The sequence below is a fragment of the Taudactylus pleione genome, unplaced genomic scaffold (genome assembly GCF_031769625.1).
Source record: "Taudactylus pleione unplaced genomic scaffold, aTauple2 ptg000093l, whole genome shotgun sequence".
In the NCBI taxonomy this organism is placed as follows: domain Eukaryota; kingdom Metazoa; phylum Chordata; class Amphibia; order Anura; family Myobatrachidae; genus Taudactylus; species Taudactylus pleione.
This window is the reverse complement of record NW_028284495.1, coordinates 8517655-8531649: the sequence shown is the minus strand read 5'-3', so window position 1 is coordinate 8531649 and position 13995 is coordinate 8517655.

Below are 13995 nucleotides of genomic sequence, written 5' to 3'. Positions count from 1 at the left end.
CGATTCATCAAAAGCCCATTTCATGACTTTACATAGTTTGGGTGTTCTGGATAAAGTGTGTGTATTATTATAATTCCCCTAAAGGATATATTTCAAAAATGGCTGTACAGTATGTCAAAATTGGATTGCATTAGCTAAACAGAGCAAATGGCCACGTGACAACTAGCCTGTGAAGACAAGCTTCATGGACATAATGGGCCTGATTCAGACCCACTCGCGAGCGGCTGTCCGCTCGCAAGTGGGTCGATGTTATGCACTGAGCATGCGCACGACGGAGGGAGCTCCGTCGTGCGCATGCGCCAGACGCGACGAGCGAAGGAAAGTCCTTCGCTCGTTGTGTCCGATCAAAGGGGGCGTGCTGTCAATGTTGATTGACAGCACGCCCCCTTTGGTGGGCGTGCCACGGGCGTGCCTCCCTGACGGGGGCATTCCCACGGGAGCGCCTCCCGTCAGAAGCCGGCCCACTGACATCACTAGTGATGTCAGTGGGAGTGATTTTGGCTCTGATAGAGCCAAAATCACTCCGGAGCTTGCGGTTGAAAACCTCAACCGCAGGCTCCGGCTCGCAATTTCGATGGTCGCGATGGTCTCGACCATCGCGGCCATCACAAAGCACGCTCGTATAGCCTGTGGGTGGTGACCCACAGCTATACGAGTGTCCAGGAGGACGCTCCATGAAAATGGAGCCCGGCCCTCATTCAGAGCGTGCGCTCTGCTCAGAGCGTATGGCTCTGAATGAGGGCCAATGTCTGCTCTCACTCCAGGTGGCCCTGCTCGAATACAGCAAGAGTGTCGTTTGTAGCACCTTACATTAGCACGCTTCCTACAATAAAATACTTTCAAAGCCAAGAGTGTTATCTGAGGTTTGGGTCTTGTAGCTGTGCTAATTTGCATCTACACAGGCCCTGGGAGAACAAAGACCAGTATTTTGGTGCCTGAAAAGGGTGGGGGCTGGTGGGGTATGAGCAAGTCAAGGAACTATAATGCTCAGCATTCCACACTGCTAGGTGTTCACTTCTAGGGATAGTCTCCCTCCGCACAGATTCTCTAAGACTTCAGATCAGCGTTATCTCTGTGCTCTAATGAATTCACGTGCCTGTGGAGGCTCATGCTATAATTGCGTAATTACTGTGAGTTTAAGTGAGATTTAAGTGCACCATTTCTCATACACACATTAATACGCACAATTGTGCTGTTAACTAGTCGCATATTAGCGAATGCATAAGACCCTGTATGAAAACGCTGAATATTAGCTCCATGCACACGCATCTGCCCCAAATTAACTAGTGTCTTTACATCAAACCCCACATACTCACATATTACATATTCACATACAAGGTTCCATAAGTTTTAAGGTATAAGATTCGAGTATGCACATTTATTATCATTGCTAGGAAATAAAGGTTATTTCGTAACTAAGGTTTTATACGTGATAAGTAAGTCATGTTTGGTATTGTACTGATGTGTACTCTTTCAACAGTATTCCGGTAATATCGATGGAGAGATCGCAACATGCATTCTCAACTTATGGACCGCAGAGACCTCAAGCAACAAAATGTACATTATATGAACAACTGTTAGGATTTGCATGAGGTGGGAAACCAGAGACCACCAGTTGTTAGAGGCTGGATTGCGGGCCTGATTCAGAGCCGCTCGTAAGCGGCCGCTTGTACGCTCCGAGCGATGTTCGCACAACTGCGCATACGTATGGGTTGTAATACGCATGCGCGAACCAGTCATTGCGGTCGGAAATTGTGTGCTCGCAAAATAGCGAATGCCTGCTAATTTGAGTGACAGAATGAGGCGTTTGTGGGTGGTAACAGGGGAAGGTGCTTGAAAACGGGGTTGGAAATCCGAACGCAGGCGTGCCAAAAGGTCAAAACGGGCATTTTAAGGGTGTGCATAATTAACAAAGCAGCATCATTGACCACATCACTTCATTGTTTCTTAGCCTGAACTGGTCGCATGATTGCGGTAGGAAAATCCAACCACAAGCACTGCGAGCAGTTCAGATGCCTTTCGATGTACTCGATTAATCAAATAAATAGCGGAGATGATGTAGGATGCGAGCAGCCAGGGGGCGTCTTTACAAAATAGCTAGCGCATATTTCGTTCGCTCGCTCAGACATAGAGGTGTCAACAGACCGCAAAGAGCGAGCGTTCAATTTAAATAGTGGGCCCCTTTTTTCTAAACGAGTGAGCACAAATAGCGTCCGGCTCTGAATCAGGCCCTGTGTCTATTTGAACCAACCTGTTAAATGCCTTGTAACATATGCCCTCTCCTTTAGGACCAATGGTATTAGCAACAAACTTCTCTATTGTGTTGTTTATTCTTGGGGGGTATAAATATGTGTGCTCTGACCCTGGGTTCCTAGTCTTCGTGCTGAATGCTGATTGATGAGGGGTTTCTTGCTGATGCCTACATCTGGACCAGAGAGCGCTGCGTATGTATAATTGTACTTGGGTCTGTATAATCTCTTTGCGCTAAGATTATATGAGGATCATAGTGTGTAACTGCTGTACTTTTACTTGAATAATACTTTGTGCTTTGGAACCACAGATCTGGAGTCTTTACTTACTCTATGACTGCGAACGCATCCTTAGAGGTTTATAGGAAGGATATTTGGAAGTTATAGGCAGGGGTATTTATAAGGTTCAAAGACAGAATCCTTAGTTGGGGGCTCATAGTGAAATCACTTACCCACTCACACGGCACTTACGGTTATCGGTTTCTCACCAAAGGGTGGAGTGGCCACATGCAGGGTTTACCTGCAACTGCTCGGTGCTGAGAGATCGCTACCCATTTTCGTGTGAGCTAGGGACGCTGACTAGAATCCAGGGACAAGAGAGGAAAAAGTTTATTTTCCTTTGTTGATAGAACCTATCATTTAAAGGCGTGCCGCAATATTGAACATGTGGCTGAGTCGCAGTTTTGCACACAGTAAAGACGCATTTTTGTGTATGCAGCTAAAGGTTGTCATACGGTTGTGTGGTAGTCGCATTATTGTGTATGCGACTGGTCGCACAATAGTGTATACGTACTTCCGGTTGTGCTGCCACGTGTTTAAACAAAGTCGTTGAGGATTACATTCCTTTCAATTGTTGTCAATATCTGGGTTAACGTGTATTTTTCTGCGCAGGAAAAAAGTGTGTAACAGTGAGTATTTGTTGGTAGGGGTAACTTGTTAGAGGTACCGTATGACCTTTAAGGGCTAAGTGCTAGCCGCTTGGTAAGCAGCTTACCGTACACAGTAGCAGGTGTACATGTTGTCTTTGTTGTAGAGAGGTGCGTGGAAGTAGCCGACTTAAACTTTCATAGGTGTGGAAGTTGCCTTCTTAAATCTTATCCGGGTGTGTGGAGTAGCCTTCTTCAAATCTTCACAGGTGTGTGGGTGCTACCGTTTAAATCATCCACAGGTAAGTGAAAGTATATTGACTGTCTTTCAAAAGTTTAAATCTTTATTGAAAAACATAGGAGTTGTCTCAGAATGGGAGCCATGCAAACAATAGACATGTTAGACAATGATGTGCTGCTAATGGAAGCGCCGTTTGGATCAGCCCGTCGTATTATGCATACTAAGTACGGTACTTATGCCATAAGGTATTTTGATGTATGGTTTAAAATGATGATGAAGAGTGTTAGACCGTTTCCCAGAATTGGTAGTTTTGATAAAGATGTATTAGATAATGTCCAGGATCACATCAGTTTGATGCGCTCCCGAGAGAAAAAGGTCAAATATTATGAATGTTTAAAGTTGTGGCAGCATGAATGGGATGCATGGCTTAAAAATGCGCAAGCGACACAAACTAGTGTTGCGAGCGCATTGCCAGAGAATACATCCACGACGCTGAATTGCAGTGCGGGCGAGCTGCAAAATGGCGCACACGTGCAGCAAGGTAGCATTGCAGAAGGTATTGCCTGCAGTTCACGCGCACCACCCCCACCTTATGTGGATGGAGGTGCAAGTACAGTTATCAAAAATACCCATAAAAATGTAACAAGCAATTTGTACCCTCTCTTAAGCAACTATAAAGAAAATGTTCATGATGTGTATGATGAGCCTATTGTCTGCCATTTCCCATGCAGTACAAATGATACATGCTATGCCACGACAATCACGAGTGGTGCCGCCATCTCCATCGGTAACAGCAAGGGAAGTGCTAACACCCTCTGCACCCGTAGAGGAAGTTAATATCATACATAGCAGCAACAGATTAATCCCCCAGCCAGGTAACAAGGTCAAAGGTAGCAGTGCTACCGGTCTGCATCCCATTTGGACAATAACTGTTCCAAATGAAAATGCAGATGCGAACGGTGTAGTGCCCACGAGGGAAGAGGTAATGTATTGTCCTTGGACAAGAGCAGAACTAAATTCCATCATAAATGATTTCCCTGATCCCAAAAAGTAACTAGTCCAATGTCAGAGATTTTTGAGGAATTTGGGTAGTTCTCATGAACCAACTAATAAAGATTGGCGTGTGGTGTTAAGGGCCTGTCTACCACGCAATACCGACGTGACAAAATTTAGATTGTGTATTGGATGGGGATGTTCCCTTAACGGACCAAGTAAACCAAGATATTACCCAGGTTCAGACCTCACAGCCTGGCTGGAGGGGAGTCACAAAAGATACCCTCATAGAATCTGCCATAGAACATGATAAAAACATCTCAAAGAAGAGAGAGACCCTGAGTGAAAAACTAATGGCTGTCAGTATCTAATCTCTGGAAGGAATGACTGTAACATCACAGCCAGTAGACACACCTGCACTATACAAACACATGCACCTGAACAGTTACACGTCCTCACCAATCCCACAACACAGCAAACACATCCTTACCCCACGTATCATACACAACCACAGGTCCCATGCTACCCACAAATTTCATACCTCCCACCATACCCTTATCCTCCATATTCCTACCCATACCCATCATCTTTCCCTCTTGCTCAACTCCCACAACAATCCTTTCATCCACCCCATTCAAAAAGATGTTTTAACTGTCACCAAGTGGGACACATAAGTAAGTACTGCAAAGTGAAGAACACCACACATGAACACGGATTCCCATGGGTTCATAGGCAATCCCACTATCTTCTCCCATGCCTTATATGACTATTTACAATCTTTTCAACCTGCCAATGGATCTGTTCAAATGTAAAATGTGGACGATTTATTGTTGTATTTAGGTCATGTTTAAATGATGTTTAACTGTTGTGCTTTATCTCTCACACACAGGACACAAGGTTGCTAATGATAAATGGCAGCCATGCCAGGCTAAGGTAAAATACTCAGAATACTATCCAACACAGGGGCCAAGGCATTATTTAGAGCAGTAGCTATTAATAACAAGATTTAATTGCAGGAACCTGTATGCAGATACTATATTCCTAGAATTATTCAAAGTGATAGGGGGACTCATTTTACAGGTGACGTTTCCCAGAACATGTGTAAGGTGATGGGTAATAAAACCAAGATCGTTCCAGACTGTCATTTTTTTTATCTGTCCCCCCTTTGAGATACGAAGATGAATAAGAATAACAAATTGAAAGTGTTATTAACTAACATGTCTAATGCAAACTGTCATGATGTCAAACCTGGGGAATTTGTTATGATCTGAATTTTTTTAGCTCAGGTCGTTTGACTGATTGGTGGAAAGGTCCTAATCTGACAATTGTTGACAAAGTACCACATCCTCAACGGGTGGCCGGGGAAGATACGTGGGCCCATTCCATTCACTATAGGGAGGTTATCCAACCGGTGGAGATACAAGGCGGAGATGAGGCCGATAACATGGATGTGTCAATTGCGAGCTTGTGCCGGAAGGATTAAAAAGGTGATGGTGAGATACCTGAGCTAAAGAAATGTGTAGATCAGTGCTCCCAGCAATGGAGTGGTCTGCTGTGGTCTTCCTAGTTCTTTCTTCCAGAGTTTTTGTCGTGATGATCTGTTTGGGGATACCCAGTTTCTGTGATGGAGGACCGATAGAGGAGATGGGAGCTGATGGCAGCGCTGATGGAGTGGAGTCAGAAGGAGTGCAATGCCAATCAGTCGAGTGTCTGACCAATCTCAGTACTGTTATTGTTAAGAGAGCTGTTATTCTGGATACTCGGGGACTGTATGGAGGTTTATCGTCTGAAGATTCCTGTATTTGTGAGCTTTGTGGGTCCCTAGTTGATGAGAATTGTATCCAACGGTGCCAGCCTAAATATAACCCGTACTGGGGTTGGTTTCCTTTAGATGATTAGCATGGTAGGCAAAGTGTTAAATCAAACTGATTGCTGGGTGTGCTCACATGTGCCACAGGGACAGCATAATGTAGGGTTGGTGCCATTTCCGCTGAATATCACGGACATTTTAGAATTACAGAAAGGGAAAACATTGGATGGAAAATTTCTCTCATCCAAGCCACCTCATTTCAAACTATATCAATTCCAAGTAGATAGATCACTTTTGTATTTAAACATAACCAACTCCAATAAACCCGGGAGTTGGGAAGTGATGGGGAATAATCAGACGATGACCTTCTCACAAAGAGCTGATAATGAGTCCATAAACCATGATCTGTTACGCTCAATTAAATCTAGTGGGAAACATTTTAGGTATCGGTATACATTGAGTTCCACCAAAGAAATTATTGGTAAGGTGCCAGATGGTTATTGTGCTAAAATAATACAGCCAGAAACTTGCATGTACCAGATGGAAGACCCAGAAATAGGATTGTTTGCAAGGGAAATGTGCTTAATGATAATGAGGCATACCATTCCTTATGTTCTCCCTGATAATGTATATTTTATATGTGGAAGAAAAGCGTATAAGTGGCTCTCCCCGAGTTCCGAAGGTTTGTGTTACCTGGGAAGAGTAGTCCCAGAAGTTATGACCCTCACACATGTTGAAATGCTGGGTATACATAAAAACACACCATCACCATATCTTCACACACAATATGAACACAGAGGCAAATGAAATATGATACCTGGTGACGTGCACAAAGCCACTCAGTTAATTAGTGAGACAACTGGCTTTCAAGTTTTAGTCACATTGGATCCCACCAGGATCGCTCGGGGTACATTAAACTTTAGATATATTCAGGAACTTGCTAAATTGATAGATAATATCACCGAGATGTACGATGACACAATCAGGTATACAGGGAGAGAATTGAAAGCGTACAAGAAAGAACTGATGCAACACAGACTAGTGTTAAATTATTTAACTGCTGTTACTGGAGGGTATTGCGTAACGTTGGCCACCCAATTTGGAGTAAAATGTTGCACCTATGTCACCAATGATACCAGCGACCCTAAAGAAGTGATAGACCGGAAGATGGATGAAATTCTGCAGCTAAAATGGGAATTTCGTAAGAACCATAATGCTTCAGTGGCTGAAGTAGGGGAAAAGATAGAAGGATGGGTTTCATGGCTGAACCCAGTGAAATGGTTCTCAGGTCTAGGGGAATTGGTCCAGGAAGTGATCGCCAACATCGGCAAGTTCTTAATCCTTATACTGATTGTCATCATAATAATTGGCATATGTGTCCGGTGTGTTCCTATTGTGTTGAAGTGTGGAAAATTTAAAAATAGAGTAAAATGAAAGAACGAAATTATGATGGTGGTCAGTATGAATACTGAGGTAAATACACAACTGCATTACAACCCTGAACTAGGAAATACCATCATTTAATGTATTATAATTAGACATGCATGGAATGTATTATTGAAATGTTATTTTAAAACACCTCAGATAATGTAAAGTCTCAAATTTCCCCTTCAAGACTGCCTTTATAGTACTGGTGTATCCCCAGACCTTTCACATGATCTTCCAAGACCCGCGGTGTGCGTATAATAGTAGTTTTATGTCCCCACTCAGAGACACATTATTGATGGATTAAGAACCACCTTGTGCCATCCCATAATAACACTACATAGTATATAAATGTAAGCCTAAATTATATTTTAAAATCAGATTGTGGTAGCATGTTGTTCACTATCAAAGGGTGGACTGTCGAACCTGGATAATTGGCTGAGACAAGATCAGTTTAAAATTGGATCGCAGCGATGCCATCTTGCGACGGGCCGCAAGACGCCATCTTGGAAATGAGATCGCAAGATGCCATTTTGTGAATGGCCGCCTAAGCGCCATTTTATATAAACTCACACTTTAGTACATATTACTATTAGCATCATGCAATTGCATCTGTGACCATCGCCATAAGATATGGTGATTCATCAAAAGCCCATTTCATGACTTTACATAGTTTGGGTGCTCTGGATAAAGTGTGTGTATTATTTTAATTCCCCTAAAGGATATATTTCAGAAATGGCTGTACAGTATGTCAAAATTGCATTGCATTAGCTAAACAGAGCAAATGGCCACATGACAACTAGCCTGAGAAGACAAGCTTCATGGATATAACGTCTGCTCTCACTCCAGGTGGCCCTGCTCGAATACAGCAAGAGGGTCGTTTGTAGCACCTTACATTAGCACGCTTCCTACAATAAAATACCTTCAAAGCCAAGAGTGTTATCTGAGGTTTGGGTCTTGTAGCTGTGCTAATTTGCATCTACACAGGCACTGGGAGAACAAAGACCAGTATTATGGAGCCTGAAAAGGGTGGGGGCTGCTGGGGCGTGAGCAAGTCATGGAACTATAATGCTCAGCATTCCACACTGCTAGGTGTTCACTTCTAGGGATAGCTGAGAGCGAAGAAGTGCTCCCCATGATGGTCTATGGTGGTTTCCCTCCATACAGATTCTCTAAGACTTCAGATCAGCGTTATCTCTGTGCTCTAATGAATTCACGTGCCTGTAGAGGCTCATGCTATAATTGCGTAAACACTGTGAGTTTAAGTGAGATTTAAGTGCACCATTTCTCATACACACATTAATATGCACAATTGCTCTGTTAACTAGTCGCATATTAGCGAATGCATAAGACCCTGTATGAAAATGCTGAATATTAGCTCCATGCACATGCATCTGCCCCAAGTTAACTAGCGTCTTTACATCAAACCCCACATACTCACACATTACATATTCACATACAAGCTTTAAGGTATAAGATTCGAGTATGCACATTTATTATCATTGCTAGGAAATAAAGGTTATTTCATAACTAAGGTTTTATACGTGATAAGTAAGCCATGTTTGGTATTGTACTGATGCGTACACTCTCAACAGTACTCCAGTAATATCGATGGAGAGATCGCAACATGCATTCTCAACTTATGGATGGCACAGTCTTCAAGCAACAAAATGTACATTATAAGAACAACTGTTAGGATTTGCATGAGGGGGAAACCAGAGACCACCAGTTGTTAGAGGCTGGATTGTGTCTATGTGAACCAACCTGTTAAATGCCTTGTAACATATGCCCTCTAATTTAGGACCAATGGTATTAGCAACAAACTTCTCTATTGTGTTGTTTATTCCTGGGGGGTATAAATATGCTCTGACCCTGGGTTCCTAGTCTTCGTGCTGAATGCTGATTGATGAGGGGTTTCTTGCTGATGCCTACATCTGGACCAGAGAGCGCTGAATATGTATAATTGTACTTGGGTCTGTATAATCTCTTTGCGCTAAGATTATATGAGGATCATAACGTGTAACTGCTGTACTTTTACTTGAATAATTCTTTGTGCTTTGGAACCACAGGTTCTAGATCTGGAGTCCTTATTTACTGTATGACTGCGTACGCAAATTAGCGACATCCTTAGAGGTTTATAGGAAGGATATTAGAAGGTATAGGCAGGGGTATATATCCTTAATATATATATATATATATATTAAAAGAAAACCAGAGCTACAGATATATGTAAAAGTAAGAAAAGGGGCACTTTGTCAATATCAATCAAAAATAATATAATGAACACTGTCATGGGTGTCACTTACCTACACAAGCATCTGCTGGGACAGAGAGTGGCTTGAAGTAGTGTGCTGGCCTGTCTGAGTGCTTGGCTGTGGATGACTCCACTTCCTACTGGCCTCCCTGCGCCTCGGTAGATGGACCAGGCATCGCAGTGGCAGGGCAGGCCAGGGCTGCAGTAAGGAGGGCTGGTGCAGCCGCGCAGCATCATTATGACGTGATACACACTAGGGCCGTGGCCACACTCAGTAAGTAGGGATGACGTGGCCACGGCCCGGGGGTTTACCTTGGGGGGTGGGAGATGCGGGTGTACCCCTTGATGCGATACACGCTAGGGCCGAGGCCACACTCAGTGAGTAGGGATGATGTGGCCATGGCCCAGGGGTTTACTTTGGGGGGTGGGAGGCGTGGGTGTACCCCTTGTATGCCCCTGTCGCCGGGCCTGGGGCTGCGGCAGCTGACAGCTCAGGGCTGCCTGTGATGCTTAAAAAAAAAAAGCATGTTAGCCAGGTGACGCAATTCGGGGGTCGGGGCCAAGGTTGAGAAGCAGCTCCATAGACCAATCGGCCCTTCGGGATTTTCCCCTCTAAAGGTAATGGCCAATGCGCCCCTGGACATAGTTCTGATTAGAGAATTCAGAGAGAAATAATGATGGTGCTGACAGGATGAGTATCTCTAACTGATCAGGAGTGAAGGTGAAGGGTATCACACAACTGCTATGGTTCCAGAAAGAAAGTTATGGGTAGGTCTAGTTCCGAGTTCCAAGTAGCAGAAGATGAAGGCTGTAGCAGAGAATAGAAAGTATTTATCTATGAGAATTGTATCAATTTTTGAATGAATAGTAGATAGTATTTAACAGAAATGCTGAGGAGAATACATCTGCACAGTTCAGAATAAAGGAACAGTACCTGAAGGTTGTATAAGCATAGAGCTGCATAAGAGGCTAATTTTCAAACTGATACAAAGGCTATTTATTTGAGCTCATATGGGTTATATTGACAGCTGTAGTTGGGGCCAGTTAGCCTATTGTAGTTTAGCAGTTCATATAAGGCAGGGTCAGGTTACTCACTTTCTCTTTTCTTCAGGATTCAGTGCTGTTTCTCTGTGCCCAGTCTTAAGGCTTCAATTGCTCTCCTCCATTTTCTTTTCATCATTCTTTCACCATTCCTTCTTTATATCTTCATCCTTTTCTTCTAGTTTTTCTTTCCTTCTTGTTAAATCCTCCCTGTCCCCTATCACTATGTCCCACCAGCAGTGCTCCACCCCCCTCAACCACCTGGCTGATTTTTTTAATACACTCTCTTCCCCCTTTGTGCTTTGACACCATGTCTCCACTATACCTTCCCAGGTCCATGTTTTTGCTGCCCATGTCTCCTCCTGTGGCTGGCATAAGGCCAAGTAAGCCACCTGGCTTCCAAAGATTATCTCTCCGGGGTCTCTGGCTGGAGGGCCCCCTCCATTCCATCAGTCATTGAAGCATCACATCTACCTCCTTGGACAGATGAAACTGCATTTGGCAGACAGTCAGCTGCAGCCCTGTTTTAGATGGGCTCTGGTCTGAGGCACAGAGCTCACTGTGCCACAGCTGTTACAGCAGTCACAGCAGTTCTGTTGGTCATACCCCTGGGGCAATTTTTTGGGCATGGAGGCATGGCACATGTAGGGGCAGGTGCCTTCTGTCCACAGGCTCTTGCCGCTGCAGCTATTGTCATCTCTTCTGATATTGAGCAGGAGAATTGCAGTTCTGACTTCCCTCAGTGTAGAGGAGACCTGCCTCTTAGATGACCCTGAACATAAACCCCCAGCCCCTTCTCCTTCTTCCCTCTTACTTTTTACTGCTACCTCTGCAGCATACCCAGCTGCAGATACCTCCCAGCGCTTTGGCATAAGAGGGCCATGTGCCCCACTACCCATTTTTGCTCAGTTTTTCTGTTAGCCATCTGCATCTTCTGCACAGGTGGCCAGAGTCAGGCTGCGGCATGCCCTCTATACTTTTTGGCACCTGCAGCGTGCGCTCCCCGGAGCCGTCCTCCCTATGCCCCTGTCTGTAGGAAAGGGCCATGGTTAGATTTACTGCACTGCACCGCAAACTTAGGTTGTCTAAGAAAATCAAAGATGATCTAACAATGTGTTGTCAATCTAGAACAGTTGTTCTAAAAGTCAGTCCTCAGGTCCCCTCACAGTGCACATTTTGCAGGTCACCCAGCAGGTGCACAGGTGTAGTCATTACTAACTGACACATTTTAAAAGATCCATAGGTTTTATAGCTGAACTTTGAGCAACTCAGCTTTGTAATTGGAACTTTGTGTTCTGGTGCAATAACCTTGGAGTTGTTCAGGCATATTCAGAAGGCTGGCAGATCATCAAGCTGGTTTAGAAGGATTGTATGCAGTGGCTCTGGCATTGTCCACAAGATGGTCCTACTCAGCAGCATAGAGGGACTGGAAGCAATTCCTCGCTTTCAGTTTATGCAAGACTAGTGAGCAGAGTTTAAGTGTTTTTGTTTGGGGATGCTACAAATAAGGTAGTTCTAAGGCATTGACAGCAATGACATTTTCAGGGATTTCTTGTTTTCGTTGTTTTTTTAATAGGTAGTGTCATACAGTATGAAATCTTTTTTTTATTGTGGTAGGTCTGAAGTGGATTAGGAGGCTAGGGGTCATGCAATCAATCTAGAGCTTTTGAAGGATTTGGTTAATCTAGGGTCATTGTCAAACTGGGATATGAAGGGCCCACCGGGGGAATGCAGTGGTAGGGGCACATTCTTAAAGGGTGCGGTCATCCACTAGAGGGAGTGTGGCCAGTCACCACAGATGCTTCACTAATGAATGGGCAAATCTTGGTGTAGCCTCCAAGCCCCCATGCTGTTGAGTGTTCCTGTTAACTGATCGTTTAATAGCTTAACACTCTATAATTTGAGGTATGGAACCTGACAGCTAGAGGAAGGGGGTGGGCCTACATGCAGTGGGGCCCACCAGGTTATTCCATTATACCCTTGTGGGCCGGTCCAACAAGTCTAGGGTAGATTCTAATGATTTTGAAGCGCAGTTTTTTTGTTGGCATTCTTCAGGGCTTTCAGGGTTTGTGACTGTGTGATCTCTCCCAAACAGTTATAGGTTTCAGAGCTTCTGACAAAGAATGTGGTCCTTAAACCTATGGCTCTTTGTAAGAATCACTAATCCGAGATCATTTGAGAAAAGGGAGTTGGGAAATGGGTTACTCTGCCTGCTCGGGCTATAGCTGAAATCTGCTTGTTAACTTTAGTGCAAAGTTATTGGAATGTGTGTTTTGAGACTTGTAAGTACTGGCTAGCTCATGCTGATAGTATGTATTTATGCATTTGCATATCAGCTTTGGGCTTAGATGCATCATCTTATGGTACACATTCATTTTGAATATAAGCAGAAACATGCACACCGGAGACAGGATTTTCAGTACTGGTCAATCAGGTGCAAGGTAAATGAGAGTTGGTTATGTATAAGAGGTATGTTCACCCTTGTGGGGTTAACCCAGGACATTGGTTACTCACCACTAATGTGATTTGCCCTGAAGTTTCTTCCCTTTATATGTAACCAGACTTGCTGAGTGTCCCAAAGGTTATTTTTGCTTATACCGTACTGTAGTTTTTACCTTTATCTGGTTTGATTATACCTTTACACAGCTTCCCTCCCTTCCCCTCCCCTTTCTCTCCCTTGATTTGTGTTCTGTGTTTTCCATGGTATAAGTGGCCATGTGTATTAGTTGCATTGTTATTCACATGTTGGATTATTTCTATTACAGATGTAATAGACATTACAGGGATTAAGGACCTCATTCAGAGTCGGTCAAAGCGGCCGCACGGTCGTACAGGAAAATGGGCCGGATATTCAAATGATTCCCTCGCAAGTTGCGACCCTAAGTTCGGATCGGTAGCTGGCCGACCAAGGGGAGGAAGCGGTTGGAATTAAAAAAAATACGCCCCCTTCTCGTACGCATTGCACGTCATCTCCGGGCATATAAGGATTAATCAAGACCATCGGGAACCATCGGGACTGGTCGTAGAGCTTAAGGTTGACCATACCCTCTCTTAAGCTCTACGATCATGTCAGTGTAAAAACCTCCTATGTCACATGTGCCATGACACTACTTTGT